General features: G+C 43.6%; 1 pseudogene; it reads left to right on the top strand.

Annotated features, from left to right (window-relative positions):
- The first annotated feature begins 2,417 nt into the window (after window positions 1-2,417).
- LOC100582958 lies at window positions 2,418-2,965 on the top strand (annotated as a pseudogene).
- Window positions 2,966-11,032: the final 8,067 nt, after the last annotated feature.

Here is an 11,032-nt window from a genome sequence, read left to right as displayed (position 1 = left end):
TTATAAAACCATCAGATCTCGTGAGAACTCACTATCATGAGAACAGCATGGGGATAACTGCCCCCATGATTCAGTTACCTCCCACTGGGTCCCTCCCATGACACTTGAGGATTATGGAAACTACAATTCAAGACGAGATTTGGGTGGGGACGTGGCCAAGCCATATCACCCCACCAGCACTCCCTGACCCCTTCTTGCTTCGTATTTCCCCAAAGTACTTAACAGATCTAACATATTTATTTACTACTTTTTGTTCACTGCTGTACACTAGGACATAACATTATGTGGCATGTAGTAGGTGTTCAATAAGTATTTGTTGTAGGAATGAAGGAAGGGAGGAAGGGAAGAAGGAAAGGAGAAGGAAGAGAGGAAGAAGGGAAAGTAAGGCCGGGAGGCCTCTGCCAATGGGGCAACAGAGCATATGTATGCAAGCAAGGGAGAACTTTCCCACTGGTTTATTGAAGCTGAAAATCCCTGAAGAGCTGCAGTAAATTTCAGTCTGTCTAAGAAAACATTAATTTATAAGCAGGGTTATTTTTTCCTCTCCCAAAGGGGAAAATGCCACCAAGAGCCAGTGTGTTCTATTAGATTAATTAGCAGATTTGGATTAGCTATGTGCTTTCTTTTCTAGGAAATTAGCTAAATTATGTTTCCACCGAAACTGGAAATGTTTGACCTTCTGGCAGTTTGTCCAAAATCCTTTGAAGTAGAGTATCTGCAACTCTGTGTTTAATAACGCTTAGAGAGTTTATTCTCTTCTAGTTCTCCCTCAACAATTAAAAATTCCATTCTGATGATCTCATCACTTTAATTTTTCTTTTTTCTTTCTTTTTTTTTTAGATGGAGTCTCGCTCCGTCACCCAGGCTGGAGTGCAGTGGCGCAATCTTGGCTCACTGCAACCTCCATCTCCTGGGTTCAAGCAATTCTCCTGCCTCAGCCTCCTGAGTAGTTGGGATCACAGACATCCACCACTCCCGGCTAATTTTTGTATTTTTAGTAGAGACCGGGTTTTACCATGTTCTACCATGTTGGCCAGGCTGGTCTTGAACCCTTGACCTCAGGTGATCCACCCACCTCAGCCTCCCAAAGTGCTAGGATTACAGGGGTGAGTCCCCATGCCCAGCCACCTCCCTTTAATTTTTTATGAGTGGATTCCAACAAAGCTATTGTTAAAAATCTGTGGAAATTTGTACCATGGATAAATAGAATTTTCTGTGGTAATAACAAGAAACATTGTAATAGATATATTTTAGTATTGATTGGGATGGAAAATAGGCCCAAGTGTTACCAGAATTCATTGACTAACACCCATGTGATGCAGGGGTTGACTTGAATACATGAGTTGGAATGTAAGCAGAGTGAAGCTCAGGTGCATACTAAATTATGTGGATTGTGAGCCAGGGTGGCCAATGTGGGCATGTGCAGGGCAATGAAGCAGTGGAGCCAGGTTAGGGGAGAGAAAGGAGAGGTGCAGAGGGAGGAGGAGTAGGGGGAGAGAGAGAAACTCAGAGAAGAATATGAGAGAATAGCCTCCTGTTCTTAGATAGAGGAGGAAGAAATATAATGAAATGAAACAGCAACTGTAGTAGGAGTTAGAAAAACTGGAGCCAAACCTGGAAAATCTTTGGGTTAAATCTATGCTTGGCTTCTTACTCACTGTGCCCCCTTGTCCAAGACACTTTACTTCTCTGATCCTTGATTCCCTCAAAAATGTGTAGTACTGTTTGGGGAGGCTAACAGTGACACTGACAATGATGCTGTGGCATGATGAGTCCAGGGTGGTGGTGTAGGAAGGAGGAAAGCTGATCCAGCCTGGCCATCTGAACTGTGTACGAATGAGCTCAATTCTCGGCTCGTGGTTGGTGCCTACTTTTGCAATTTGACAAATAAAAAAAAAAAGATTGCCATCATGCAGATGATGATAGTCCTTTTGCAGATGCATATTATGTATGGAACAATCACAAATCACAGTGCACACACAATTTGTGGGTCACTTTTTCAGATAATATTATATCGTTGGCATTTTTATTGTTTTTAATTGCCCTTGTAAAGATTTTAATTGCACTCTGTGTGTGTGAGAATGTGTGTGTGTGTGTGAGTGTGTGGGTGTGTGTGAACCCCTATAATATAGTGGCTATTGAGTCAGGATCTGGTTTGAATTTTAACTCCACCACTTACTGTCTTGCTCTCTGACACTCAACCTCACCCATGCCTCATATTCCTCACAGAAGATAACAGAACTTGCTTCAAAGGACAACTGAGATAACTAAAGGCAGTAATGCGTGCAAAGAACAGAGGATAGTGTTTGGTAGCAAGCCCTCAGTAAAATATTGGCTCTTATTATTACAAAGTTTTACAGTTTGTAATAATTTTAACATGCTCTCTTTCCCTAAGCGGCCTGAGGTAATCTGTGAAAATGGTTCGCTATTCATGTGACCTGGAGAACCCCACAAAATCATGCAAATCAAGAGGTTCCAACCTTTGTGTTCACTTTAAGAACACTCGTGAAAGGCCATCAAGGGTATGCATATATGAAAAGCCATGAAGTATCTGAAAGATATCATTTTACAGAAACAGTGCGTACCATTCTGACATTACAATGGTGGAGTTAGCAGGTGCGTCCAGGCCAAGCAGTGGGGCTGGACACAAGGTCGGTGGCCCCAAAAGAGTGCTGAATTTTTGGTGCACATGCTTAAAAATGCAGAGAATAATGCTGAACTCAAAGGTTTAGATGTAAATTCTCTGGTCATTGAGCATAACCAAGTAAACAAAGCACCTAAGATGCGCCGCTGGACCTACAGAGCTCATGGTTGGATTAACCCATACATGAGCTCCCCCTACCATACAGAGAAGATCCTTACTGAAAAGGAACAGGTTGTTCCTAAACCAGAAAAGGAGGTTACCCAGAAGAAAAAGATATCCCAGAAGAAACTGAAGAAACAAAAACTTATGGCACAGGAGTAAATTCAGCATTAAAATAAATGCAATTAAAAGGAAAAATAATAATAATAATATGAACAATACAGAATTGGGAAAATTCTCCATAATTTCATCCACACCACTCAAGATCCTCACTACAACTGTTTGGTGTGTATTTCTCCTCTCCCCCCACCTCCCCACTTTTATTTTTATGCATTTACTAGCCCTTTATATTATTATTCTATTTTCTTTTTTAACCACAAACCAAACAACAACAAAAGAATATTATAAATACCACTTTAAGTTGTTATTTTCATGCCAATGTTTATAGATTTAAACCTTTCTTTTCAGTGGTCGCATGAAATTTCATTCCATATATTGATGACAGCAGCAGCCCATCTGGAGCCGCTGCTGCAAAGACACTGGCTGCAGCTGGGGAGGCGTGGCTGGGGCTGCTCACTCCGCAGAGGTGGTGGGAGCTGGGAACAGGGTGGACCCCCACCCCCTTCTGAGTTGGTGGGGTGGGAACTCCACACTCACAGGCATAAATGCAGCCGCCCAGCTGCGGCTGTGGACCAGGACATCCCTGTGCTCTTGGGGGCCTGGGAAGCCCCCCTGCCCCCAGACTTGGAAGTGCCTGCTCCCACTGTCTGGCTTCTCCCCGCTCCTGGGACCTACTCCAATTCTGGAGCAAAGTTGTGGCCAAGCCCAGGTGCGGTCAAGACCCAGCTGGGTGCGTGTATGCTTGGGGCAATACTAACACGCCAGCCCTCTGCCACCCCAGTCCCCTCTGGACTTTGGGCACCAAAGAGCATGGGAGGGAGGCCAAGGTGAGGGCTGAAGGTGGCTCAGCTCAGGCCTGCCAGCACCCCTTGGCATGAACAGCCTGAGTGCCATGAGCAGCAGCAGGAGGCAGACAGGCTCCTGGGCAGAAAAGGGTGGGTCTCCAGTGAAACCCCATCTTCAAGGCAGGGATGGCCAAAAGCCTGGGGGCTGGGCTGCCAGTTCCACAGACCCAAGTGAAAACTTATGGTGTTTTTTTCCGGGCCCACCCAGGGCCACCCATGGACCAATTGGCACATACTTCCTCCCTTCTGAAGACCATAAAAACCCAGAACTCAGCCAGACTCACAGAGACAACTGGACAACCTGCCTGTAAAGAGGAGCTAACCACTCTGGGTCTCCTCTCTACTGAGGGCTGCAGAGACAATGGGGGACCTGCCTGCGGGAAAGAGCTACCCACTTTGGGTCTCCTGAGAGCCGTCCTGCCACTCAATAAAGCACTACTTCACCTTGCTCATCCTCCAGTTGTCCATTTACCTCATTCTTCCTGGATGTGGGACAAGAACTCAGGACCCACCAAATGGCAGAACTGAAAGAGCTGTAACACAAACAGGCCTGAAACACATCATCCCCCACTTGCCCAAGTTGCAGGCAACAAGAAGAAGAGAAGAGGTGTGGTCCTTCAGGGAGCCCAGACTTAGAGGCTCCCTGAGCCAGGGCTGTGACACCCTCTTTGGGGTTTTGTGGTTCCTGGTGTCTCCAAGCTTCTGAACACCACCATGTTCTCCAGTGCCTGCAGTGGAAACTACTTTTGGTATCCCTGGTCCAGCCACAGCCTGGCACAGAGCCAGTGCCTGTGCCAATGTCTGGAGCTGCCTGCCCTGCCACAGCTGGCATGCCTGGCTGTGCACATGGCCAGACCCCGTGCTTGCTCACACACCACTTGGTGCTCTGTACCTGGCTCGCCCTTGGCAGGCATGGGATCCAGGCTGGAAGCACAAGCCAAAAGCAGCCTTCTGGGCTGAGTGAGTGGAACAAGCCCAGTGGGCCTCAGCAAAACTCAGGCAAAGGTGCCACCAACCACAGAGGTTTCCAGTTGACAAGGTGATGCCCCAAGGATCCTGTGAAAATATGGAGGTAGTTTATTTAACCATTCCTATATTGAAGGACATTGGTTTATTTTTAATTTTTTTCACTAGTACAAACAGCACTGTAAAGAATATAAATTGTGTATATTGCTATCAATTTACAAAAGTGTTTCTATAGAAGTGGACATCATGGGAGGGGAGGTTCCAAGATAGCCAAATAGGAACAGCTCCAGTCTACAGCTCCCAGCGTGAGCAACACAGAAGATGGGTGATTTCAGCATTTCCAACTGAGGTACCAGGTTCATCTCACTAGGGCTTATCAGACAGTGGGTGCAGGACAGTGGGTGCAGCCCACCGAGCATGAGACAAAGCAGGGCAAGGCATCGCCTCACCTGGGAAGCACAAGGGACCAGGGAATTCCCTTTCCTAGCCAAGGGAAGCTGAGACAGATGGCACCTGGAAAATCAGGTCACTCCCACCCTAATACTGCACATTTGCAAGGGTCTTAGCAAACAGCACACCAGAAGATTATATCCCGTGCCTGGCTCAGAGGGCCCCACGCCCACAGAGCCTCACTCATTGCTAGCACAGCAGTCTGAGATTGAACTGCAAGGTTGCAGCGAGGCTGGGGGAGGGGCTCCCACCGTTGCTGAGGCTTGAGTAGGTAAACAAAGTGGCTGGGAAGCTTGAACTGGGTGAAGCTCAAGGAGGCCTGCCTGCCTCTGTAGACTCCACCTCTGGGGGCAGGGTATAGCTGAACAAAAGGCAGCAGAAACTTCTGCAGACTTAAATGTCCCTGTATGACAGCTTTGAAGAAAGTAGTGGTTCTCCCAGCATGGAGTCTGGGACCTGAGAATGGACAGACTGCCTCCTCAAGTGGGTCCCTGACCCCCAAGTAGCCTAACTGGGAGGCACCTCCCAGTAGGGGTCAACTGACACCTCACACGGCCGGGTGCCCCTCTGAGACAAAGCTTCCAGAGGAACGATCAGGCAGCAACATTTGCTGTTCTGCAATATTCGCTGTTCTGCAGCCTCCGCTGCTGATACCCAGGCAAACAGGGTCTGGAGTGGACCTCCAGCAAACTCCAACAGACCTGCAGCTGAGGGTCCTGACTGTTAGAAGGAAAACTAACAAACAGAAAGGACATCCACACCAAAACCCCATCTGTACATCACCATCATCAAAGACCAAAGGTAGATAAAACCACAAAGATGGGGAGAAACCAGAGCAGAAAAGCTGAAAATTCTAAAAATCAGAGCACCTCTTCTCCTCCAAAGGAACGCAGCTCCTCACCAGCAACAGAACAAAGCTGGACGGAGAATGACTTTGACGAGTTGAGAGAAGAAGGCTTCAGATGATCAAACTTCTCTGAGCTAAAGGGGGATGTTCAAACCCATTGCAAAGAAGCTAAAAACCTTGAAAAAAGATTAGACGAATGGCTAACTAGAATAACCAGTGTAGAGAAGTCCTTAAATGACCTGATGGAGCTCAAAACCATGGCACGAGAATGACATGACGCATGCACAAGCTTCAGTAGCTGATTCAATCAACTGGAAGAAAAGGTATCAATGATTGAAGATCAAATGAATGAAATGAAGTGAGAAGAGAAGTTTAGAGAAAAAAGAGTAAAAAGAAATGAACAAAGCCTCCAAGAAATATGGGACTATGTGAAAAGACCAAATCTACGTCTGATTGGTGTACCTGAAAGTGACGAGGAGAATGGAGCCAAGTTGGAAAACACTCTGCAGGATATTATCCAGGAGAACTTCCCCAATCTAGCAAGGCAGGCCAACATTCAGATTCAGGAAATACAGAGAACGCCACAAAGATACTCCTCGAGAAGAGCAACTCCGAGACACATAATTATCAGATTCACCAAAGTTGAAATGAAGGAAAAAATGTTAAGGGCAGCCAGAGAGAAAGGTCGGGTTATGCACAAAGGGAAGCCCATCAGACTCACAGCAGATCTCTCAGCAGAAACTCTACAAGCCAGAAGTGAGTGGGGGCCAATATTCAACATTCTTAAAGAAAAGAATTTTCAACCCAGAATTTCATATCCAGCCAAACTAAGCTTCATAAGTGAAGGAGAAATAAAATCCTTTACAGACAAGCAAATGCTGACAGATTTTGTCACCACCAGGCCTGCCTTAGAAGAGTTCCTGAAGGAAGCACTAAACATGGAAAGGAACAACCAGTACCAGCCACTGCAAAAACATGCCAAATTGTAAAGACCATCGATGCTAGGAAGAAACTGCATCAACTAACAAGCAAAATAACCAGCTAACATCATAATGACAGGATCAAATTCACACTTAACAATATTAACCTTAAATGTAAATGGGCTAAATGCCCCAATAAAAAGACACAGACTGGCAAATTGGATAAAGAGTGAAGACCCATCAGTGTGCTGTATTCAGGAGACCCATCTCATGTGCAGAGACACACATAGCCTCAAAATAAAGGGATGGAGGAAGATCTACCAAGCAAATGGAAAGCAAAAAAAAGCAGGGGTTGCAATCCTAGTCTCTGATAAAACAGACTTTAATCCAACAAAGATCAGAAGAGATAAAGAAGGCCGTTACATAATGGTAAAGGGATCAATTCAACAAGAAGAGTTAACTTTCCTAAATATATATGCACCCAATACAGGAGCACTCAGATTCACAAAGCAAGTCCTTAGAGACCTACAAAGAGACTTAGACTCCCACACAATAATAATGGGAGAATTTAACACCCCACTGTCAACATTAGACGGGTCAACGAGACAGAACGTTAACAAGGATATCCAGGAATTGAATTCAGCTCTGCACCAAGCAGACCTAATAGAAATCTACAGAACTCTCCACCCCAAATCAACAGAATATACATTCTTCTCAGCACCACTTCACACTTATTCCAAAGTTGACCACATAGTTGGAAGTAAAGCACTCCTCAGCAAATGTAAAACAACAGAAATTATAACAAACTGTCTCTCAGACCACAGTGCAATCAAACTAGAACTCAGGATTAAGAAACTCACTAAAAACTGCTCAACTACATGGAAACTGAACAACCTGCTCCTGAATGACTACTGGGTACATAACAAAATGAAGGCAGAAATAAAAATGTTCTTTGAAACCAATGAGAACAAAGACACAACATACCAGAATCCCTGGGACACATTTAAAGCAGTGTGTAGAGGGAAATTTATAGCACTAAATGCCCACAAGAAAGCAGGAAAGATCTAAAATTGACACCCTAACATCACAATTAAAAGAACTAGAGAAGCAAGAGAAAACACATTCAAAAGCTAGCAGAAGGCAAGAAATAACTAAGATCAGAGCAGAACTGAAGGAGATAGAGACACAAAAAACCCTTCAAAAAATCAATGAATCCAGGAGATGGTTTTTTGAAAAGATCAACAAAATTGATAGACCACTAGCGAGACTAATAAAGAAGAAAAGAGAGAAGAATCAAATAGACCCAATAAAAAATGATAAAGGGGATATCACCACCAATCTCACAAAAATAGAAACTACCATCAGAGAATACTATAAACACCTCTACACAAATAAACTAGAAAATCTAGAAGAAATGGATAAATTTCTGGACACATACACCCTCCCAAGACTAAACCAGGAAGAAGTTGAATCCCTGAATAGACCAATAACAGGCTCTAAAATTGAGGCAATAATTAATAGCTTACCAATGAAAAAAAGTCCAGGACCAGATGGATTCACAGCTGAATTCTACCAGAGGTACAAGGAAGAGCTGGTACCATTCCTTCTGAAACTATTCCAATAAACAGAAAAAGAAGGAATGCTCCCTAACTCATTTTCTGAGGCCAGCATCATCCTGTTACCAAAGCCTGGCAGAGACACAACAAAAAAAGAGAATTTTAGACCAATATCCCTGATGAGCATCAGTGCAAAAATCCTCAATAAAATACTGGCAAACTGAATCCAGCAGCACATCAAAAAGCTTATCCACCATGATCAAGTGGGCTTCATCCCTGGGATGCAAAGCTGGTTCAACATCCACAAATCAATAAATGTAATCCATCATATAAATAGAACCAAAGAAAAAAACCACGATTATCTCAATAGATGCAGAAAAGGCTTTCAACAAAATTCAACAGCGCTTCATGCTAAAAACGCTCAATAAATTAGGTATTGATGGGACGTATCTCAAAATAATAAGAGCTATCTATGACAAACCCACAGCCAATATCATACTGAATGGGCACATCCTGGAAGCATTCCCTTTGAAAACTGGCACAAGACAGGGATGCCCTCTCTCACTACTCCTGTTCAACATAGTGTTGGAAGTTCTGGCCAGGGCAGTCAGGCAGGAGAAAGAAATAAAGAGTATTTAATTAGGAAAAGAGGAAGTCAAATTGTCCCTGTTTGCAGATGACATGATTGTATAGTTAGAAAACCCCATCATCTCAGCCCAAAATCTCCTTAAGCTGATAAGCAGCTTCAGCAAAGTCTCAGGATACAAGATCAATGTGCAAAAATCACAATCATTCCTATACACCAATAACAGACAAACAGAGAGCCAAATCATGAGTGAACTTTCATTCACAACTGCTTCAAAGAGAATAAAATACCTAGGAATCCAACTTACAAGGGATGTGAAGGACCTCTTCAAGGAGAACTACAAACCACTGCTAAACGAAATAAAAGAGGACACAAACAAATGGAAGAACACTCCATGCTTATGGGCAGGAAGAATCAATATCGTGATAATGGCCATACTGCCCAAGGTAATTCATAGATTCAATGCCATCCCCATCAAGCTACCAATGACTTTCTTCACAGAATTGGAAAAAACTACTTTAAACTTCATATGGAATCAAAAAAGAGCCCACATTGCCAAGGCAATCCTAAGCCAAAAGAACAAAGCTGGAGGCATCACACTACCTGACTTCAAACTATACTACAAGGCTACAGTAACCAAAACTGCATGGTACTGGTACCAAAACAGAGATATAGACCAATGGAACAGAACAGAGCCCTCAGAAATAATACCACACATCTACAACTATCTGATCTTTGACAAACCTGACAAAAACAAGAAATGGGGAAAGGATTCCCTATTTAATAAATAGTGCTGGGAAAACTGGCAAGCCATATGCAGAAAGCTGAAACTGGATCCCTTCCTTACACTTCATACAAAAATTAATTCCAGATGGATTAAAGACTTAAATGTTAGACCTAAAACCATAAAAACCCTAGAAGAAAACCTAGGCAATACCATTCAGGACATAGGCGTGGGCAAGGACTTCATGTCTAAAACACCAAAAGCAATGGCAACAAAAGCCAAAATAGACAAATGGGATCTAATTAAACTAAAGAGCTTCTGCACAGCAAAAGAAACTACCATCAGAGTGAACAGGCAACCTACAGAATGGGAGAAAATTTTTGCAATCTACCCATCTGACAAAGGGCTAATATCCAGAATCTACAAAGAACTTCAACAAATTTACAAGAAAAAAATCAAACAACCCCATCAAAAAGTGAGCGAAGGATATGAACAGACACTTCTCAAAAGAAGACATTTATGCAGCCAACAGACACATGAAAAAATGCTCATCATCACTGGCCATCAGAGAAATGCAAATCAAAACCAAAATGAGATACCATCTCATACCAGTTAGAATGGCGATCATTAAAAAGTCAGGAAGCAACAGGTGCTGGAGAGGATGTGGAGAAATAAGAACAGTTTTACACTGTTGGTGGGACTGTAAACTAGTTCAACCATTGTGGAAGACAGTGTGGCGATTCCTCAAGGATCTAGAACTAGAAATACCATTTGACCCAGCCATCCCATTACTGGGTATATACCCAAAGGACTATAAATCATGCTGCTCTAAAGACACATGCACACGTATGTTTAATGCGGCACTATTCACAATAGCAAAGACTTGGAACCAACCTAAATGCCCACCAATGATAAACTGGATTAAGAAAATGTGGCACATATACACCATGAAATACTACGCAGCCATAAAAAGGGATGAGTTCATGTCCTTTGTAGGGACTTGGATGAAGCTGGAAACCATCATTCTCAGCAAACTATCACAAGGACAGAAAACCAAACACCACATGTTCTCACTCATAGGTGGGAATTGAACAATGAGAACACGTGGACACAGGAAGGGGAACATCACATACTGCGTCCTGTCATGGGATGTGGGGGAGGGGGATAGCATTAGGAGACATACCTAATGTAAATGATGAGTTAATGGGTGCAGCA

This window comes from Nomascus leucogenys, chromosome 9 (genome assembly GCF_006542625.1).
Source record: "Nomascus leucogenys isolate Asia chromosome 9, Asia_NLE_v1, whole genome shotgun sequence".
Classification (NCBI taxonomy): domain Eukaryota; kingdom Metazoa; phylum Chordata; class Mammalia; order Primates; family Hylobatidae; genus Nomascus; species Nomascus leucogenys.
This window is presented reverse-complemented; position numbering and strand designations above follow the sequence as displayed.